The following is an 8,803-nucleotide window of genomic DNA, read 5'->3' as shown; positions in this document are numbered from 1 at the left end:
TGGAATAAAAAAAATAAAAGACATTTAAATCAGTAAGGAGGAAGGAAAACTACTTGTTTGCAGGTGACATTGATCTTAAACATAACAAAACCCTAGAGATTCCACAAAAAATATTAGAACCAGTTTTTTTAAATGAGGAAAAGAGCAGGATGCCAAATGAACAAAGAAAATAAATAAAAACAAACCACCTGTGATTCTACACACCAGCATGAAAATACATACAAAATAAATAACAAAATTATACAAGTGAAAATGGCAGAATAAAGTATTTTGGGTTAAACTTCAAAAAGTATGTAAAATACTTGTAGAGTGAAAATGATCTATGTTGATGAAAGACCTGTAAAAATGCACACAGGACTGCAAATACACCTGTACTCACTGAATACAATTATTCATATTGTCAAACACCATCTACACAAACTAAACTACAAGTGCGTCCCTAACACTGTTGTTCACTTTTAAAGAATCAAATCTAAGACTGGAGCTTGATATATATGTCAGAGCACATGCAAATGGGGTCCTCTCTGTGCTGATAAAACCAGCCCATCCCAGACTCTGCAGCTGGGAGAGGAGCCCCAGCCCCGGGAGTCCCAGGTGTTCCCATTCTGTGATCAGCACAGAACACACACACCTCACCATGGAGTTTGTGCTGGGCTGGGTGTTCCTGGTTGCCCTTTTAAAAGGTAATTCATTGGGGCGCCTGGGTGGCGCAGTCGGTTAAGCGTCCGACTTCAGCCAGGTCACGATCTCACGGTCTGTGAGTTCGAGCCCCGCGTCGGGCTCTGGGCTGACGGCTCGGAGCCTGGAGCCTGTTTCCGATTCTGTGTCTCCCTCTCTCTCTGTCCCTCCCCCGTTCATGCTCTGTCTCTCTCTGTCCCAAAAATAAAAAATAAAACGTTGAAGAAATGGTAAAAGATCAAGGAGAGTTTAAAAAAAAATAAAAAATAAAAATAAATAAATAAATAAAAGGTAATTCATGGTGAATGGGAGACACTGAGTCTGTGAGTGGATATGAGTGAGAAACAGTGGATGTGTGACAGTTTCCTGACCAAGATGTCTTGTGTCTGCAGGTGTCCAGTGTGACGTGCAGCTGGTGGAGTCTGGGGGAGACCTGGTGCAGGCTGGGGGGTCCCTGAGACTCTCCTGTGTAGCCTCTGGATTCACCTTCAGGAGCTATGGAATGAGCTGGGTTCGCCAGGTTCCAGGAAAGGGGTGTAGTGGCTCACATGTATTTATGATGATGGAAGTAGCACGTACTACGCAGACTCGGTAAAGGGCCGACTCCCCATCTCCAGAGACAACTCCAAGAACACGCTCTATCTGCAAATGAACAACCTGCAGGCCAAGGACAAGGTCACATATTACTGTGCAAGACACAGGGTGAGGGGACCTCACTGGGAGCCAAGACACAAACCTCCCTGCAGGAGGCGATCAGCACCACCGGGGGGCGCACACTATGCACAATTCTGCTTTGTGTTGCCAGGAGCAGGTGAAGATGGAGGTTACAGGCAGGTTTCCTCTCAGGGTCTGGGGCTTCCTGTCCACACAGCAGTTTCTCCAGGGAGCCTCTCTGGACACAGGATTCTGTGTTTACCTATTACCTGTGTGAATTAGATCATTGTTTTCCTAGGAAAACTACCCTAACATGCACAAAGACACAGTTGTTTGCATTCCTTACTCCTGTCCCTCAACATGAGTGAATTACAGATTTCCTGAGGCACAACAGCTGCACCTTTACATGAGTCCCAGATGCACTCCCTGTGCAGCCAGGACCACAAGCTCCCACAGCTCCCCATTATCTTCACCCAGCCCTTGTCCCAATCAAACAACGTGACACTTCCTTCATGACACTTTGCTACTCAGGACTTTAAATGAGCTACAGCTTTATTCAATTCCTCTAAACAAGAGATGAATCATCTGCATGTATTAGTCAGGATTCCCTCGAGCAACAGAACCCAAGGCACATTGGTTTCCATGACAAAATATGTGGAGAAGTCCCATGATCTACTGTCACAAGTTGGGGAGCCAGGAATACCAGTGGTAAAATTCTCGCCTGATTCTGAACTAGTGTGTAGTCTCAGAACCTGCAGAGCCTATGATGTAACTCTAAGAACAAGGGCAGGAGGAGACCAATTCCAATTATTCCAGTTCAAACAAGCACATGGGAAGTAAAAATGAGGGAAATCTTCCTCCCTCTGCATCGGATTCTACTCAGAACTATGATGGAATGGGTGATGCCCAGGCAGAAAGAAACCATGGATGGAAATGCCAATCTCTTCTGGAAACTCATCACAGACATACACAGAAACAGTCATGAATCTGGACACCCATGACGCAGTGAAGATGACACATAAACATAATCATGACAAGTCAGCCTGCTGTAAATGTCCAGTTCAAAAACTGAAGATTTTTCTAAATGAAGATTTAGAACTCCATGCCATCACTGGGGTGGACCCTGGTGGGTATAGCAGTGCTCCTGTGGAGAAGGAGCCCCGAGGCCCATAGGGACTGCTGCGGTTTGAGGATCCCCTGGGTCATATCGGGTGAGACAGTTACCTTCTTGGAGTGCATTTGGGAGACAGGGCATTGCCCCTCATGGGGCAGGAGAGCTGACAGGCACCATTGCACTGCCCTGGTCATTAGCATAGGAGCCTCTGCTGAGAGAAGCTAACTGAATGCTGCCTTCTTGTTCTTCCTCACCATTAACTCCAAGCTCCTAGTGTTCATGCAACTGCCCTTCTGGGATAACCAGCTCCAACCACATCACACCAAGACACTGTCCCAGAGGATCAGTGGGGTCCCTGTCGCATTGAGTACATACAATTTGGTGTACTCACACCCAGCTAGAGCTCCTGAGATAAAACAGAAGAGCCCTGAGCTGCCAGGTGTGCCAATGGATTGGACAAAGGCAGGGTGAAGGCCGGGTTCTGAAGGAAGCCTGGGACCCATGAGTACAGATTGTTCTCTCTATGTGAGGGCTTCCTGAACAGGGGTGGCTGGAAACTCCAACTGCAGGGACTAGAGAAGGAGCTGATGCCAATATTTCCTCCCACCAATTATCATGGACAGAATTCAGTGAGCAGCACAACACCCCCCAGTAGATACTGAGCCACTGACACCAAGACATACCCACCTTTCCTTCCTCAGGTGCTTCCTTACTAGGGAAAGAGTGCCTACAACCCAGACCACCATTGCACCCCTCCCTCCAAAGACCACCATATACCCCCACAGGCCCCAAGTCTACTGACCATATAGTGAGGCATACCTTCACCTGTAGGGGAAATAGGAATTAGCCTCTTTTAATAAGGAGACCAAACTCACCTAGTTAAAACTCACAACACTATGGACAAAGTTGAAAAACTCTCCCCTGGAGGCAAGGAGAACTCTGCAGAGGACTGACCTGAGGGACAGAGCAGCCAATACATGACAGCACAGTGCACACAGCACATGCAAGAAATGCTTCCAGAATGTCAGGTTGTCAACAGTATGTAAACATTTCTCAAAAAAGACACTACTCTAGAAGCAGAAAACATAACAGGATTTTACTAAAACACTTAAGAAAGCGGAGAGGGGCACCTGGGTGGCTCAGTCGGTTAAGCGGCCGACTTCGGCTCAGGTCATGATCTCGCGGTCCGTGAGTTTGAGCCCCGCGTCGGGCTCTGTGCTAACAGCTCAGAGCCTGGAGCCTGTTTCAGATTCTGTGTTTCCCTCTCTCTGACCCTCCCCCATTCATGCTCTGTCTCTCTCTGTCTCAAAAATAAAAATAAAATGTTAAAAAAAAAAAAAAGCGGAGACATGGACATACAGAGTGATGGAGGAATTCATGCCAAAAGAAAAAGCCATAAAGGACATTGCCAGGGATATAATTAAAACACATATAAATAATAAGCCTCAAACAGAATTTAATACCTATCATAAGGAAACTGAACTTTTAAAAACTATCATAAGGATACTAGCTATGCTTGAGAAAGCCTAGAAGACATGAGAATACCCTGACTACAGATGGAAAAGACCTAAAACCCAGTCAGGCTGAAATTTTTTAAATGCTGTAACCGAGACGTGAACCTGATTGGATATAATGAACTCAAGGCAGAAAGAAGCAGATGAATGAGTAAATGACATGGAAGATAAAATTTTGTGAGAAATGAAGCAGGAAAGAAGAGGAAAATTAAAACATTGCATCACATACGTATACTTAGGGAATCAGCAACTCCATAAAGTGTAATAAAATTCTTTTCAAAGGAGTCCCAGAAGAAGAAGAGAGGGAGAAAAAAGGGGAGAAGTTTTGTCTGAGCGCATTAGAGTGGAAAATTTCCACTAAATGGTGAAGGAAACAGACGTCCACATCTATGAGTCACAGAGAACTCCCATTAAAATTAAAAAAAAAAAAAGCAGGCTGACTCTGAGACATAACATAGTAAAACTCACAAAATACACAGATTAAAAAAACCTATAAACATGAAGACAAAACAGTTTGCTAATGAATACAGGAAGATAAAAGATTATGGCAGAAGTGTCCACAGAAACCTGCAGGAAAGAAGGGAGTGGCATAATATCCTCAAATGTTCAATTGAAAATTAGGCAGTCAATGGGGGAGGAGACAAGATGGCGGAACAACATGGAAGACTTTTGTGTGTCTCGCGTCCATGAAATACAGCCAGACCAACACTAAACCATCCTACACACCTAGAAAACTGATTGAGGATTAACACAACAATCTGCACAACCTGAACCACAGAATTCAACAAGTACGTGGCGTGGAGAGGGGACCTTGGGGAGCACGAAGCTGCAGGAAGGGAGGTGCTTTTGCAGGCGGAGAGAGGACGGAGACTGGGGAGTGGGGGAGAATAAAGGAAAAGCACCCCTCCCCAAAAGCAGCTGGAGAGAACGTGGAAAATTGGAAACAGCCACAGGGACTCAACTAAAAAGGGAGAAAGGAGAAAGGAGAGTATGTAAATTCCACTAAGACTGTAAACAAGGGGAGTGCAAAGGCTGCAACTCCACAGCTCGATACCTGGAGGTGCTCTGGTGGGAAGGGAGAATCCCAGGAACAGAGTGGGGTCCGGGATGTTCTCAGGCCACACCGGGAGAGGCAGTTGCACTGCTGGAAGGACATTTGGAGGAGACTGCCAAAGCCCTCTGGTCCCAGCAGACCCCGGAAAACGGCCACATTCGCTGCTGCTGGAACAAGGTCGTTTAGGGTGAAGCCTGATGCCAGACGTGTGTTGTGATTTTCCATAATCCATGAAACGCTGCTGCTACACTCTCTTGCGAATTTTTTCTGGGGCGGGCTGGCACCTGGCCAAAGTCTCGGGGCACTGACAACAACAGGGTCCAGCAAGCGTTCCTAGGTGCTGCTGATACTCGGCCATTGCTCATTCGGACATTGCTTGGTGAGACCCTCCCACAGAGGGGCAGAACAGGTCAAAGCCGAGGTCCTTTGGACGTAAGGGACCGGGGAAAACAGCCGCGTCTGTGACAAAACTTGGGACAGAGGTGCGGCCTCGGGCCTGGTCACGGAGAGTGAAGGAGCAGGGAGTGGACAAGGGCTGAAGACAGAGGATGGGTGCCCGATTGCTGATCCAGGAGAAGAGACTGGATACCTGAGTGGCGCCATTTTCACTTCTCCCGCGCATGTGCATTCGCACCTACAAGCACCGCAACAATCCACCCCAGGAGCCTAAAAGCGCCATCTAGTGGACAGCAGAGCCATTACACTGAACCCCGCCCAACTGGGCCAACAGGGCTCTTCAGGAATACAAGTCTCACTGCCACTTACTTTATGGACTATAAAGAGCTACATAGACTGACATCTAGGGGATAAGGAAGTAATTTCAGTCCTACTTCAATCTGTTAGCCGATTCATCTAGTCAATTTTTCTTTTTTTTCTTTCTCTCTTTTACGCTTTTCTTTTTCTTGAATGTAGAAACAGAAAAAATTATTTTTATTATCAATTATTATTAAAAATATTTTCTTTAATTTTTATTACTATATTTTTTACATTTCTGAATTTTAGTAAAAGTTCTATTTTACTTCCATCATTTTATTTTACCCTACGTCAGTGTATTCTCGTTTTCAAATTTCCAAACAATTTCCTTTTTATTTTTTCTTTCTTTTTCTTTTTTTCTCTTCTTCGTTTCTGTAGTTTTTCTGGAATGCAAAATGAGAAAAACTTGATTTTACTTTCAATTTCTATTAAAAATATTTTAATTTTTTTACTATATTGATTGCTTTTATGTAAATTTTCTCAAATTCTATTTTACTTCCATCATTTTATTTTAGTCTACTATGGTGTATTCACTTTTTGAATTTTCAAATGATTTCCTTTTTTTACTTTTTTTATCTTTTTTCTCTTTTTTGATTCCTCTCTTTTTTCTAGAATACAGAAAAAGAAAAAAATCACATTTATTTTTAATTTTTATTAAAAATATTTTTCTTTATTTTTTCTATTATATTCTTTACTTTTCTTTATATTTTTTCAAACTATATTTTACTCCCATCCTCTCATTTCAGTCTACTTCAGTGTATTCATTTTTTCAAATTCTCTAATTATTTCCTTTTTTTTCTCCCCCTCCCATATTTTTCTCTGTCAAACCAATTTCAACACCCAGAACAAAACACACCTAGGATCTAGCATATTCCATTCAATTTGCTTCCGTGTGTTTCATTTTTAATTTTAATATTTTTGTAATTTTATCTTTTTATTTCACTTTTGCGACCTCATTAATTCCTTTTCTCCCTTCAAAATGACAAAACGAAGGAATTCACCCCAAAAGAAAGACCACAAAGAAACGACAGCCAGGGATTTAACCAACACAGATATAAGCAAGATTTCTGAACCAGAATTTAGAATCACAATAATAAGAATACTAGCTGCAGTCAAAAATAGATTAGAATCTCTTTCTGCAGAGATAAAAGAAGTAAAAAATAGCCAGAATGAAATTTAAAATGCTATAACTGAGCTGCAATCACAGATGGATGCAGCGGTGGCACAGATAGATTAGGCAGAACAGAGAATCAGCTTGATAGAGGACAACCTTATAGAGAATAATGAAGCAGAAAAAAAGAGGGAGATTAAGGCAAAAGAGCAAGATTTAAGAATTAGAGAAATCAGTGACTCATTAAAAAGGAACAACATGAGAATCATAGGGGTCCCAGAAGTGGAAGAGAGAAATAGGGGTGGAAGGGTTATGTGAGCAAATCATAGCGGAAATCTTTTCTAACCTGGGCAAAGACACAGACATCAAAATCCAGGAAACACGGAGGACTCCAATTAGATTCCACCAAAACCGACCATCAACAAGGCACATCATAGTCAAATTGACAAAGTACTCAGGCAAGGAGAGAATCATAAAACCAACAGGGAAACAAAGTCCATAACTTACAAGGGAAGACAGATCAGGTTTAGCAGACCTATCCACAGAAACTTGGCAGGCCACAAAGGAGTGGCGGGATGTATTCAGTGTGCTAAATCAGAAAAATATGCAGCCAAGAATTCTGTATCCAGCAAGGATGTCATTCAAAATAGAAGGCACATGAAAAGATTCCGATACAAACAAAAATTAAATGAGTTTGTGACCACTAAACCAGCCCTGCAAGAAATTTTAAGGGAGACTCTCTGAGGGGAGAAAAGATGAAAATATATCTGTATAAATAAATAAATACCAAAATCAACAAAGATTAGAAAGACCAAAGAACACCACCATAAACTCCAACTCTACAAGCATCATAATAGCAATAAACTCATATCTTTCAGTACTCACTCTAAACGTCAATGGACTCAATGCCCCAATCAAAAGACATAGGGTAACAGAATGGAGAAGAAAACAAGATCCATCTATACGCTTTTTACAAGAGACCCACTTTAGACCTAAAGACGCCTCCAGATTGAAAATAAGGGGATGGAGAACCATCTATCATGCTAATGTTCAACAAAAGAAAGCCGGAATAGCCATATTGATATCAGACAATCTAGACTTTAAAATAATGACTGCATCAAGAGATGCAGAATGGCATTACATCATTCATAATCAAAGGGTCTATCCACCAAGAAGACCTAACGATTGTAACCATTTATGGGCCAATTGTGAGAGCACCCAAATATAGAAACCAATTAATCAGAAACATAAAGAAACTCACCTATAAGAATACCATAATAGTAGGAGACTTCAACACCTCACTCACAATAATGAACACATCACCTGATCAAAAAATCAACAAGAAAACAATGGCTTTCAATGACACACTGGACCAGAAGGACTTAACAAATATATTCAGAACATTTCATCCTAAAGCAACAGAATATGCATTCTCTCCAGTGCACATGGAGCTTTCTCCAGAATAGACCATATACTGGGACACAAATCAGCCCTAAGTAAGTACAAAAAGATCGAGATCATACCATGTATATTTTCAGACCACAATGCCATGAACTCAAAATCAACCACAGGAAAAAAATTTGGAAAGGTAACAAATAATTAGAGACTGAAGAACCTACTAAAGAATGAATGGGCTAACCAAGCAGTTAAAGAAGAAATTAAAAAGTATATGGAAGTCAATGAAAATGATAACACCACAATGATAACCTCTAGGATGCAGCAAAGGCGGTCATAAGTGGAAAGTATATAGCAATCCAGGCCTTCCTAAAGAAGGAAGAAAGATCTCAGATACACAACCTAACCTTATGACTAAAGAGCTGGGAAAAAAAACAGCAAATAAAACCCAAAACCAGCAGAAGGCAGGAAATAATAAAGATTAGAGCAGAAATTAGTGCTATTGAAACCAAAACACAGTAGAACAGATC

At 42.1% G+C, this 8,803-nt stretch overlaps 1 pseudogene; it reads left to right on the top strand.

Annotated features, from left to right (window-relative positions):
- Positions 1-573: 573 nt before the first annotated feature.
- LOC128772898 (immunoglobulin heavy variable 3-23-like) lies at positions 574-2,505 on the top strand (annotated as a pseudogene).
- Positions 2,506-8,803: the final 6,298 nt, after the last annotated feature.

Source organism: Panthera pardus, unplaced genomic scaffold (genome assembly GCF_024362965.1).
Source record: "Panthera pardus isolate Hobbes unplaced genomic scaffold, ASM2436296v1 HiC_scaffold_24, whole genome shotgun sequence".
In the NCBI taxonomy this organism is placed as follows: Eukaryota; Metazoa; Chordata; class Mammalia; order Carnivora; family Felidae; genus Panthera; species Panthera pardus.
Note: the sequence above shows the minus strand (reverse complement) of the source record. Positions and strands in the feature narration are given on the sequence as shown.